The sequence below is a fragment of the Ochotona curzoniae genome, unplaced genomic scaffold, assembly GCF_017591425.1.
Source record: "Ochotona curzoniae isolate NIBS_2020 unplaced genomic scaffold, NIBS_Ocur_1.0 patch265, whole genome shotgun sequence".
In the NCBI taxonomy this organism is placed as follows: Eukaryota; Metazoa; Chordata; class Mammalia; order Lagomorpha; family Ochotonidae; genus Ochotona; species Ochotona curzoniae.
This window is the reverse complement of record NW_024466823.1, coordinates 20,793-34,490: the sequence shown is the minus strand read 5'-3', so window position 1 is coordinate 34,490 and position 13,698 is coordinate 20,793. Positions and strand designations below refer to the sequence as shown.

At 44.6% G+C, this 13,698-nt stretch overlaps 1 pseudogene; it reads right to left on the bottom strand.

Moving 5' to 3' along the window:
- Positions 1–4,323: 4,323 nt before the first annotated feature.
- Positions 4,324–10,789, bottom strand: LOC121166945 (annotated as a pseudogene).
- Between the last annotated feature and the right edge of the window lie 2,909 nt (positions 10,790–13,698).

Genomic DNA, 13,698 nt, shown 5'->3' with positions numbered 1-13,698 from the left:
GAGACTCAATCCAGCACTGCAATAGGAGAGGCCAATGTCACAAGTGGTGGCTTGTTGCACAATGCCACATCAAAACCCAGTCCTCATAGAGCAAGGAAAAGGAAGCCTACTCTTTTTCTCTGTTCTAATCTACTAGATTGTTTATTGTTGCTTTATCACATTATTTAATAGACACTGGGGTATCCCTTCCCTCTCCAAATTCCCTCCCCTCCACACTCTTCTCTCCTCCAGTCTTACAATGGATTTTCACAAGTCCATCATGCTGCCACTGAGGTGGTTTGTCTACACCATAGCACATGCCTCCATGACAGGTGGAGCTGCTTTGTACCTCTTCATTTGTGAGCCTGAGTTGAAAGGTTAGGGTCACTGGGATTCCCTTGAGTGGAAAGTGAACCCACAACACATGCTGTCCTGCCTCATCCATGTATCTACTATAAATTCGATTCCAAGTGTTCTTGTCACAAGGGAAATCCAAGATGTACCATGATGAAGAAGAAGAAGGAAGGAAGGAAGGAAGGAAGGAAGGGAAGGAAGGAAGGAAGGAAGGAAGGAAGGAAGGAAGGAAGGAAGGAAGGAAGGAAGGAAGGAAGGAAGGGAGGGAGGAAGGAAGAAGGAAGGAAGGAAGGGAGGGAGGGAAAGAGAAAGAAAGAAAGAAAGAAAGAAAGAAAGAAAGAAAGAAAGAAAGAAAGAAAGAAAGAAAGAAAGAAAGAAAGAAGGAAGAAAATAATAAGGAATGAGGAAGAGAGGGAGGGAGGGAGGGAGGAAGGAAGGGAAGGAGGGAAGGAGGGAGGGAGGGAGGAGGGAGGGAGGAAGGAAGGGAAGGAGGGAAGGAGGGAGGGAGGGAGGAGGGAAGAAGGAAGGAAGGAAAATAAATGAAGAATAAAAACCAAGGAAACAATAGTTTATATTTTCAAGGACTATCATGAAGCACAAATAGGGGTCCCAAGGAATTTGAGAGAGGGTAGGACTTGCAGTAAACACATGATGCAACATGGAAAGTTCCACACTACCAGGCTCCTCATTCTCCTCTACAGGAGTTGCACCACATTCTTCTTCCCTCATGATCCTATCTGCCTTCAAGTCCTGTGCAACCCTCTCCTTGGCTCCTTCACCTTCCATGCCTGTGCTGAATGTCTCCTGGAGTCACCTGTTAGTTGGAGAGCTCCTGTGACAGAAACAGATCCAACAGGGGAACAAACGTGGAGCAATCTGTGGCTGGGCCAGAGGTGCACTTAGGTCTGCTGTGCTGATGTCCAACCCGACCAGACACTGCTGGTGTGCTTTCCCAGGAAAGCAAACAGTGAGATGGATGGGGAGCAGGACCAGCAGGACACAAACCAGCACTAATATGGAAAGCCAGTGCACACAAGACCAGGACTTTTTGCCACTAGGCTATGACACCAGACCATAGGGAAAATATTTAAGAAAAGGGAATGATAGATAGATAGATAGATGGAGAGACACACTCAGGAGTGCTCTTTGTGACTCTGGGGATTACGTCTCCTCAGGAGACAATCACATGTAACAGCAGAGCTGGCTGAGTCCTGCTCCATTTCAGAGCAAGCTCACTGCTAGTGTGGGTGGAAAGCAACACAGTGAACCAGCACATGGGAAGTTCTCACCAGAGGACAGCAGTGGGAACATGCAGATGTGGGAGAAGGTGGTGCAATGCCATATGCACTCCTAATCACTTCCTACGCTGTCACAAGAGAGAAGAGCTCCAGGGCCCAGTGACCTAGCAGCTAAAAGTCCTCGCCGTGAATGCGCAGGGATCCCATATGGGCAATGCTTCTAATCCTGGCAGCTCCATTTCCCATCCAGCTCCCTGCTTGTGGCCTGGGAAAGCAGTGGAGGATGGCCCAAAGCCTTGAGACCCTGCACCCGTGTGGGAGACCCAGAAGAGGTTCCTGATTCCTGGCTTTGGATCGGTGCAGCACCGGCCGTTGCTGTCACTTGGGGAGTCATCGAACGGAAGATCTTCCTCTCTCTCCTCCTCTCTGTATATCTGACTTTGTAATGAAAAATAAATACATCATAAAAAAAAAGAAAGAAGAGCTCCAGCGAATTCATGGAGGAAATTATTACCATTAGTATTGGATGTGAATGAAATGCTGTTTGGTTGATACCCTTGTTAATATTACATCCTGAGATTTTTGCCATTGGAAAAAGTCCAAGTGTAAATGCCAAAATGTGAAGCAGTATGTGTGAGTACTTGGGGTGATATGGGACAGATTGCAATGGCTGAGTAAGTCTGGGACTGTATCTCTTGTGCATCCAGCGTACATGTCGTTTACATTTGATCAAGTCGTATTTCCTTTGTTGTCCTGTTCTGTGTACCATCCACAGCCTGGGCTTAGAATCTTCTCAGTCAGAGATGTGCACTTGGAGCCTGCTGGGTTTTTCTTCCTTTGCTACATGGAGCCAGAAGGAAAAATGATCTGGTTATCCTTCATATGCAAGCCTGAGTATAGAGTCGTGGCATCTTGATCAATTCAATAGTGGTGTGTGTGCTAATGTTGCTGTACCTGAAAGTCTTATTCATGGCCCCCAGATGAGAACCCTAGGCTACACTATAAACTTTCCACTCCACTGCTGTCATCCAGCTGAAGCATGTCTGCCCACCTTCACTTTGTGTTTGTCATGTCTTAGAAAGATCTCGCTCTTGACCCAGGTCAGTCCTGTGATATGCAGAACTGTGGTAGACGGTCTATGATAGGCAGCTAACAATATAATGGGAGTGTCTTTCCCTCTAACACCATGTTAGTGTTTTATGCTGACCAAGTTTTATTTTGGGAGAATGGCCCTTGCTTGTGACTCAGTATATAATGTTTACAGTGACACTGGTGATTCTAGTTATGAGTGGTTGTAAGTAATATGTAAGAAGCATTATTATTTAATACATTTGCCTCATTTTTCTCAGAGAGAAAATAGGGCTATTTATATGCAATTAGGAGGTCATGCTCTGTCATAAAACTCTTGGTGCTTCCTACAAATTATTTAGTGACAAGAAACTAGGAGGCTTTCATTGCCCCTTCAAATTATCCCCATTTTCAGTGTACTCTCATCCTTCCACCTTCCTCTTGCCCTAGATAACACTAACACATCTTTTGTCTCCATGGATCTGCCTATTAGATATATTGTGTAAATTGATGCTTCTTATCTGAAATCTTTGGTGACTGGGTATTTTTGTGCACCTTATTTTCACATTTTACCTGGGGCAGAGCTTGTTACAGTGCAGAATATACTGTTCATATGATATTTTAATATCTAAATCTACATTTGGTATATAAGATCTTTCTCATTGCTCACAGAAGAACAGGAATATTATGAGTGCATATAGCTTAGGATATAATTTGCCCTATTGGCATTATCCATCATTTAAACATTCAGAAAATATGATCATCCGTGAAGTGATCATGAGCATTATGGTGCCTACAAAAATGGGATTCTAGAGTCAGCATTACTTTATCAGTAGTTGTTATTTAGTAATTTCATATATTTGACAATGTAGAAAAGAATATGTTAAAATGGGTATATTGCATAAACTGACACCATTCTCAGTGACATCAACAATTGTGATGGGGAATGATGACAGTGAGATTGTTAGTGGGGTATGAATGATTTCCCTGTCATGCCACTGGTTTGATTTCTCTGTCAGAATTTCTCTGGATATTCTGTCTTGTGTGGCTTTACATGAGTTTTACGATGTTTACTAACCTTGTTTACAAGGTTAGTATCATTTATGATACTAATACTAATACTAATATGTTTATATCATTTATGATATAATTAGGTCTCATCCTTTTACTTCAATCCTTCCTCCTTTCTTTTTTTCCCATCTAGCTTTTTATTTATTTTTAAAAATGTTAAATGTGAAAATAGGCATTTATAATACATCAAATGTTACAGTAATTGCTTTAAACCAAACCTCTTCCACCATAAACTAACCTGACAGCATGCAAAATCTAAAGGCTGGAGAAGCTGTTTGTTTTCAATATTTTTACAGGTAACAGATGGATTTTAAAATGTATGCATGAATTGACTTCACATGATTGGTAACATAAAACATAAACATTGGTGGAAAAGTTTATGAGTCAATTCAAGGGCAGGTACTGGAGTTTAACCAACAAACAAACCAGCTGAGGTTAAAAAAAATCCTCCAAGGAGCCGGTACCTACGGATGCGGGAAGACTGAGTTCAGGGACCTACTCATGATGAACATCACTGAGAAAAGGATGTATAACATCCACTACACGTGTTTCAAAAACAACATGTTTTCAAAAACATGACACATCTCTTCACCAATAAATACTGAAGTGTGAATCACCATAGAGACACCACCAGAAGTGTCCCAAAGTGAGTTACTCCCTGAGCTGTAACTTGGGGTGTCCACTTGAATCTTGGTGCTTCAGGAACATTTTTGTTTGTCTGGATGGGCTTCATGTCTTCATTCTCATCTTCTTCATAGTTGGCATGGTCTATCTTCTTGGCAAACTTTTTCCAATCATCCCAACCAAGGTGTCCTATCTTCTAGCCATTTCTTCATCTGATTCATCAAGCTCCACTGTTTCATCTTCAACTTCTTCTGCTGTGCTCTTAGCATTCATTTGAAGCATTAATTTCTCAACCTCAGAATTAAATCCTCTAAATGACATTCTTCCATAGAGAAAATCTTCACACAACAGGAAGCTCTGCTCTTCTATTATGTAACTCTCTTTCTTTTAGCTCTGGCAAATCCAAGTACCAGTGTTCTTCACTAATGATTTTCTTTCCTTCTTCAAGTTGTTTCTTGGTTTCCAAGTGCAATCCCCTTTGTGCAGTAAGTTCTTGGACAACTTGGTTTTGTTTTGGATAATCACTGCTGCCCATGTGTGGTGCCATCTTGTGCTGCTACTTTTCTGGGGCTCAGGCACTTCCTCTCAGGAAGGGTCTTGCTGAGTGAGCATCTCTTGGTAAGGCGGCTAAGAGCTGCTAGTCACAGGTGGGAGGACCCCAGAGAGGTCGAAAGTGGAAGAGGCCCAAGAGCGGGGTTTTTCTGAGGCTGGCTGTGGGGTACATGGGGCTGGGTCTGGCCTGCCTCACAGGTTTTGGCTTTGTGCAGTGCCTCACAGGCTGGCTTTTCGAGGGAGGCTTTGGCCTGGCTTTCACAGCTGTCCTCTGTTACCAGAAATGCCCTGTGGATTCTTTTCTCAGTTTAGTATATATATATTTAAAAAAAAAAAAGCCAGGAATCTGTTACATACAGAAAAGTTTCTTTACGAAGGGACCAGATAAGCAGGGAAGGGAGAGGAAAGGGGAAAGCACCTCCAGAGAGAAAGCCAGGAGGATGGGGTGCCTTACAAAAGGGGAGAGAGAGAGATACCCAATCCTTTCTCCTAACAGCTCTTCTCTGTTCCACGCTCTCTTTTTTTTAACATGATTAAGAATTTAATAGATTGTTTGCTGTCCAGCACTGATAGACATGGTACACGGAGCCAACAAGCAAACATTTGTGCTACAATCTTGAGGTTTCTTGAGCATCAGGCATGTATAGACTGATGCTCACATTGGGTGAGGGTGGAGGGTTTCAGGAATTTGCAAATCAACAGCAGAGTTTTGACATGAGATTATGGCAGCTCCTGTAAGCCTGTCTATAATGCATTCAAGTGTTTTCCGAACCCCTGCCTGGAATTAACTTTAGTTTTTTAGAGTCAGTGAAATGTCCTCCTGTAATGGGTATTTCATTGATTCTGGATAGCATGGGCATGGATAAGAACTCTCTCTCCATCCTTAGTGATGCCTTTCATTGGTGCTGAGTGACTTTCATTCATTTGATTACATTTATGCTTAAGGATGTTTGGAACTAATGTCAATGGCATTTTTTCATCGATTGTCCCTAGAAAAGATAATTATTGGTAAATAAAAAGTCTTTTTAAAATGTTTGTTTTGTGTCCTGATAATTTAGCAAGTCAGTTTATCAGCTCTTTTTAAAGGATGGATCATGAGTTTTATTTTAAAGTCAGAGTTAACAGAGAGAGTGCAAGAAACTGAGAGATTACTTTCCAGCCATTAGACAATGACTTAGATGGCCACAATGGCTGGGGTTACCCACGCTAAAGCCAGGATCCAGGAGCTTCTTCCCGCCATTAGATAAAGAAGTAAAGAGGTCCCAGTGACTGTGACTGACCAAGCTGAAGCCAGGAGCTAGGAGCCTCTGCTGAGTCTCACATGGGTGACATCAGCACAAACACTTGTGCTTTCACCACATGCTGTACCAGGTTGGATTTTCAGGAAGCTTGTTTGAAACAGCAAGGACACTTGTCACAGGCAGTCTTTACTTGCTGTGCCATAATACCATCCTTTGATGTTTTTGAGTTTCAAAGAACTTCCCAGTAGTTTGATTTTTTATATGTCACCTTAAATAATGGCCATTTTCACTTCCACCTTTATAAAGCTGATGTTCTGTATTCACTTTTCCCTTCCCCAGTTACTCCTGCTATAGCTTCCAGTACTGTATCAACAGTGGTTAAAGTGGACATCCTTGTCTTCATGCAGAAAAGATTTCAGATTTTCTTCATTCCATATGATATGGATGGTTATTATTTTTGGTTTTTTTTTTTCTTGTTTGTTTTTGGATGTAGATGTGGCAATTTTGAGGTAAGTCACTGTTTGCTGCCTGGCTGTGAATAGGGTGGAGGGTGCACAGATCTGATAATCATACACATGGACTACTGACTTATGGTCAATAGAGAACATTTATTTGTAGTATCAAGCTTTTATAGACTGAGAAATGAGTGACTGAAAATTATTGCAGTTGCCTTTATTTGTTTCATTGAAACCACAGAATCTGAGAGCTTGGTTGTTCAAGATTTTTTTTTAAGACATATTTTTAAAATCTTTTCTAAAAATTTATTTTTTTATTGTAATGTCAGATATACAGGGAGGAGGAGAGACAGAGAGGCAGATATTCTGTCTGCTGATTCATGCCCCATAATGGCTTCAGTAGCATTAGCTGAGCCAATACACAGCAGGAGTGTGTAGTTTCCTCTGGGTCTCTTGCATGATTGCAGGGTCACAAACCTTTCAGCTCTCCTCGACTGTTTCTCAGGGTACTAGCAGGATCTAGATGGGAAGCAAGGCCACTGGAGTTAGAACCAGTGCACATATGGAATAATGGGCATGCAAGGCAAGGACTTTAGTGGGTAGGTTACAATGGCAAGGCCAAAATGTATTGATTTTTGCTTGGAGGGCAGATATACAGAGAGGAGAAAGATCTTATGTCCACTGGTTCACTCCCCAAGTTTCCACAACAACCAGAGTTATGTTTATCTGATGACAGGAGCCAGGAACTTCATGAAATGTCCATTTCCCTTTCTGGTCAGAGGTCATGTTCCACATGTATTCCCCTTGATCTTCTAGTCATGTTGGAAGTTGTGTTCCATGTGTCAGCCTGGAAATTCTGCCTCAATATATAGGGAGGTAAGTTGTAAGTCATGTCCACCAAGTAGAAGAAAGGCTTGAGGGCAATTCCCCACACAGAACTCGTCTTATGGTTTCTGGCAAAGAAAGCCACGATGAAGCTTCCAGATGCCTCAGTGTTCAGGTATCCCAGGGCACAGTTAAAGGTAATGATTTAGCCATCATTGCAGATTTATGATGATGTGGCAGTGTTCAACATATGTGTCTGTATCAACAATGAGAGAAGATGTTCACAAACAGATACAATGGGTAATTAGTTGCATTGGCAAGCAGACAGGAATGACAGTGTTTGGGCTCCTGACACCAGCAATCGCCTCATGGTCCTTCCAGGTTTCATGGCCTTGAAGGCCAGAACCACAGTGATGGTTTTGGCCAGCACGGCAGGAGCAGCCTCTATGAACATGAGTCCAAGTGTAATTTACTGCAGGAGGCAGGTGACAGTGTTGGAACAACCAATGAAAAAAAAGAGGCAGAGTACTAGTGCACTGAGCCAGGTGTAGCTGAGTGTCTGGTTGTTGGCCTTGATGATGAACATATCTCAGGGCTTCACAAAGACTCCCAACACCACAACTGTAGTAACAGTGAGGGATACTCTCATGGAGGCCTGAGCTGTCCCCTGTGAATCCTCCAACACCAGACAGATCACCAATTTGGGAGGCAGTAACTTCTCTCCATATTTGGGTACTCATGTTCTGGGCATGGGATACACTGCTAAGCATCAGTGGAAAGAGATTCAGTGTTTACTTCTGGTAACTTTTGCTTGTGTGGAAAATGGTAACCTCTGCAATGTCAGTGTGAGTACAGACTGACACTGACATATACCAGGACACCAGTGTAAGTTTTTGCATTCCTAATCCAAGGAGCATACTCTCCTCAGAGAACCATCATGTGTTTCTGGCTTGTATTTCAGAGACTTTTTGGACACACACAAACAGGTGTGTGTTGCACTAGGGATTCCCAGAGCATGATCATCTAATTTTCATTCTTGTTTCATAACTTTAGCAGATGCTGCATATTCTTTCTTGCTGCATATTGTTTCTTAAGAAATTATATTGCTATCACATGGGTCCGGCGCGGTGGCGCAAGTGGTTAAGGTCCTCACCTTGCACGCCCGGGATCCCATATGGGCGCCGGTTCTATCCCAGCTGCCCCGCTTCCCTTCCAGCTCCCTGCCTGTGGCCTGGGAAAGCAGTTGAGGACGGCCCAAGGCTTTGGGACCCTGCACCCGTGTGGGAAACCCGGAAGAGGCTCCTGGCTTCGGATCGGCATAGTATCGGCCGTTGCACTCACTTGGGGAGTGAATCATTGGACGGAAGATCTTCCTCTCTGTCTCTCCTCTCTGTATATCCGCCTTTCCAATGAAAAAATAATAAAAATAAATCTTTTAAAAAAAAAAGAAATTATATTGCTATCACCATACCTGAAGAAAATTTATTCCATCTTTGAACTGATTAAAATAAAGGTTCTCTATTAGAGTCAAGGGTGATTGAATGATTATTTTGGGTTAATGCAATTTATTATATTATGTCCTCTATATTTTGAGTATTGGATTCTGGACTCTACCATTGACATGCCCACAATGATGGACATATGACTGTGTATGAAGAACTGTATATTAGTAATGATATAGAGGAACTAGGTGGGGGGGGGAGGGAATTGGGGAGGGGATAAGGGAATATGGAACTGTATCACAAAATGATAATAATAATAAAATGTAAAAAAAAAAAGAAGAAAATTGACCCCTAGAGCGTAAGGCTGTTGTCGCATAGCAATACCAACATTCTACCTCTGGCTTCATGCTGGTAGGCTCATTCACCTGCTCAACCCAGAAACTCACACTCTTGACCCCTGACATCTCCTTGCCCAGACCGACACTCCAGGGTGGGGGGGGGGGCCTGTCAAACAGTGCCTGGTAAAGTAGCCTTAACCACAAAAGACCACTTTCATCTTACTTCCATCCCAGAGAGGCCAGGTCCAAACCTCCCTTAGGGTAATCTCCAATGTCAGCAGGATCCTGGAAGACTATTTCTCACATCAGCTCCACTGTGAGTTCAAAGCCTGCACTACACATGGCCCAGCCAGTAACTCCACGCCAGATGTCCACATAGCAACGTCCTTCATTTATGCAAGGAAAGGACCTCATTTTCTCCAATTAGTAAAGACCTAAACATGCTCTGATGGGTAGGGGAGCCAGAAGAAGGGAGAGAGAGAGAGAGAGAGACAGGCCACGGCAGGTGCTTCAGAAAGCAGCCCAATTCTGCCCAGTACCCACCAATACTTAACTATCCTTTCTAGTCACTTGTAGTTACTTAGTAGCTGCTCATCTAGGGTGAACCAGCAATGAATGAATTACACACCCCCGAGCTGATGCCCACTAGGGATGCAGGGAGACTCAATTTGTTGACAATCTTCAACTTGGAGCAACTCTCCAGGACTTCCTGATTGAGGATCCTGAGCAGAAAGTCCCAGATCTGCATCACCTCCATCAGCAAGTGCTCAAAGTCCTTCTTTCTGACTTTTGACAGCTCTTCCCTCATGTGCAGGGCTACAAACGACAGGCACATCTTCTCAGCTTCTGATCACTGTCACTGCTCACCAGGCCTTTGGCAGTCAGGCTTCCTAGTCAGCTTCCAGGGCCTGCCTCCTGCAGGCCTCTCAGATTCTCACACATCTGCTCTAAGAAGTTAATTAATTCAATCAATAAGCTGATTTAATTAATTAACCAATGATTTTGGCTTGTTCACTTGATTTAGTTAATCGGTTTAGTTGGTTTTTAAGAACAAAATTTCAAACCCCACACATCTGACCCATGAAAGCACACACACACAGACCAGGTGTGCATATGCACCAGGATAGCAGGGCACACAGCATGCACCCTGTTAGTCAGGAGGAAAACAGGGACCCACCCTGCTGGCTACCTCCTCCTGCACCACAAACCCTGCACTGCCTTCTCTGTCAGAATCCCAGCTAACCAAAGATGGAGCAGAACATTGGATCTTCTGCAAGGGGCTACAGTGCTCCCCACTGCCCTGCCCTGCCCCCATCACAGGTAATGAAAGTGACCACCCCGCAGCCCAAGTCAATCAGATTTTCTCACAACCTGAATCCCCAAGGAAGTGACAGGCCTTCAGAGGCCTGGGCTTCCACAGAGCACCTAGAGCTGGCAGCCACCCGGCCCACACTTGCTCCAGATACCTTCAAGGCCTTGCAGCCACAACTCCCACAACTGAGTTCAGGGACCTCTCAACCCACAGGGACTCTAAGGAAGGTCGAGGCCCTAAGAGGGAGCAGATGAGGACAGGGATACCTCAGGGCCACCAGCCTCATCCATGGCCAACCACTGCTGCCACCATCACCACTGGGCCTTGGCTCAGTGTGCTTGCACAGCGCCCTCTGATTCTTGCAGGCTGGGAAAGGCAGGAACGCATCCACGCTGGGAAGAACTGAGAGCAACCAGGCTCAGACCTTCCCAAGACTGTGCAGCATTCTTAGCTTCAGGTGGAGTGGGAGAGGCAGGGCTTCCTCAGCAAGGTCAGGCTTTCCTGCATCTGGATCTTCACCACACGCACTAAAAAGTAGAAAAGTGAGACCAGAGGTCAGTCATTTCCATTGCCAAGTCCTGAAAGCTAGGCAAGCCAGACTAGGGGGTAAGGTGTTCTTTAGCTCAGCTTCAAGCACGTCTGAGTCAACAGGGAGAGTGACTTCATCCAGATCCGAGGAATCCTGGGGCAGAGCTGTGAACAGGAGGGCAGATTCATCCTGGCTCCAAACCCACCACCTTCAGGATGTGCATTTTACATGAACCCCAAGTTACCACACACCTAGGACCAGTGTCTTCCCTCCATGGAAGTGCAGGCAGTGAGATGGTCACCACTTTGACAAGAGAAGTGTGTACATTTTCCAAGCATCAGGAACTGAAGGGACCTACACATTGAGTCACCCCCCACATTTACTTTGAGGACCTGCTCCCTTCACCGCCCTGCAGCTACACCTGCACCCGGACATGCCGCCTTCCATGCCCTGCACCTGTCACCACAGCTGGCTGCTCGCAGGTGCAAATGGACCTCCACCCATATTATCCAGTTAAGGCTGTGGAGTATGTCTGTGTGAGGGGGAAATATCACAGCATTAGGTAGGCATCAGTCTAAGTGAGCAGGCTATGTGAGCAGGAGGGGCCAAAGCAAATGGGAAATTTAGAAGGAAAAAAAATGGCTCTTTGTATGCTGGAAGGAGGACCCAAACCTTGAAGCACTATAAGCATTTATATAGCGGAAATCTTGTTATTGGTCAGTGAGCTGAGTGGGTGGGGTCCAGCCCTCTCTTGGGGTTTGGGAGAACCTTACAGTCATCTTCTCCCCAAGCATCACATGCCAGATGAATCCTGGGTGCAGCTGGAAATTTTATGTTTTGTAAATTTATATATACATACATACATACATATACGCACCTACATACATATATACACATATATCAGGAAGTTAAGCTTATAATAGAAGGATGAATGAGTATGCCATTATAATAAATTAGGAACAAATCACAGGAGGGGGGAATGGAAGGAAATGGGGGAAAAGGGTGAGACCCTTCACTTAAAAATAAATATCATAAAAAATGAATCCTTTTTAAAAATGACATGGTAATCCCATGATGGTACAAGAATGTAACATTAGACAAAAAACAATAAATGAATGGGCAAATGCAAATAATATCCAAACAGTTCATAAAGCAGGAGACTGTCCAGCTGCACCAGTGACTTTTCTGCAAGGACACACAACAGAAACTTCTCATAAATGTGTACAGAACCTCTTGCAGCACAAATAAGATCCACTGCTGCAGCTCTTAATACAAAGGACACAAAAGATGCCCAAAAAACGTAGTCCTATACACAAGATCAGCAGGTAACAATCCACTAAAATGTAATATGAACAATAATTATAAAGAGAAATTTTACTAATCCATGCATAAAAACACAAAGAGTGTTACTGCTGATATGGAATAACAATAAAAGGATTGTGTTACCCACCAGTAACTTTCAATGACTTGGCTTGACCCAGCACTCCTCACTTGACATTCCAGTATTAATTTTTCAGTAAGAATTTTATGACTGCTTACTGAAATGTGCAACCTGGGGACAGCCTTGTGGCACAGGTTGAGCTAGGGGTGCTGCCAGTGAGGTACAAGACCAGGATGGAGAGGCTGGCTCCTGGCTTGGGCATGGCTCAGACCAGGCCACCGGGGCCAGCTAAGGGATGAGCAGAATGCTTTCTCTCTGCCTTCCTCCATCATTCTACGTTTTAACAAACCTGAACACAACATGAAATCGAACTATTCCACCATGCCAAGCCATTTCTTCCTCGAGGTTTCCTATTTCTCACTAGAAAAATTGTAATTGCCGAGTCTCTTCAGAATGCTCTGTTCCCACAAAATACTCCTTTCCTGCCATGTTGCCTAAGGTTTTTCTCCCTGATCCCATGGCAAGGCTAACACTCCTGGGCCATCACTGCTGTATCAACCATACCCTTCACTTGTTACAACCTTTCCTCTCTCCCCTCAGGAGACACACACAGTACCTGCTCTCAGCTTCCAGTACCCAAGCATCTCCTGTGCCCCTGGCTCTTCCCTGGTACCTAATCCCCCAAGGGTTCCCTCCAAATCCTTCACACTGAGCGCTGCACTCCAAACCCACTCTTTCTCCCCACACTCTAAATCGAGACCTCCTGTTTTTCCCTCAGCCAACAGCATGTTTTTCCTCCCAGGTCTACCCACCAGGATTTGATGTTCAATCCACTCCGTGGCTCCTGACTCTAGCCGTAGCCAGCTCTTGATACCTGCCCCATGCCTGCAGGACTCTCCCATTTGCCCCTAGCCCACAGGAGGGCAATCCCCTTCACTGCCTTCCCAATCCCCTCACTTCTTCTCCAAGGAGGTTAACTCAGCAGGTGGACGGGTTGAGACAGAAGCTGCCAATGCTCTGCACTGGACGCTGCTTCACCACTGTCACCAATGCACATCCACACAGTCAAGATCCTGGACCACTGATGCTGGACAGCCATGTTGCAGCCTCTCAGAACAGAAGCTTGTCCACTGCCATTGACACCCCAGGCCTGGGAGGTCTGGCCTTCATCTCTGCGTGTGCTCTCCTCCGCCAACACCTTGGATCCAGGCTTCATCCTGTGCTTCACCTTGCCGCCAACATAGACCTGCACTTTTCTCCTGCTGATGGAGGCCCTCACATCACTGCTG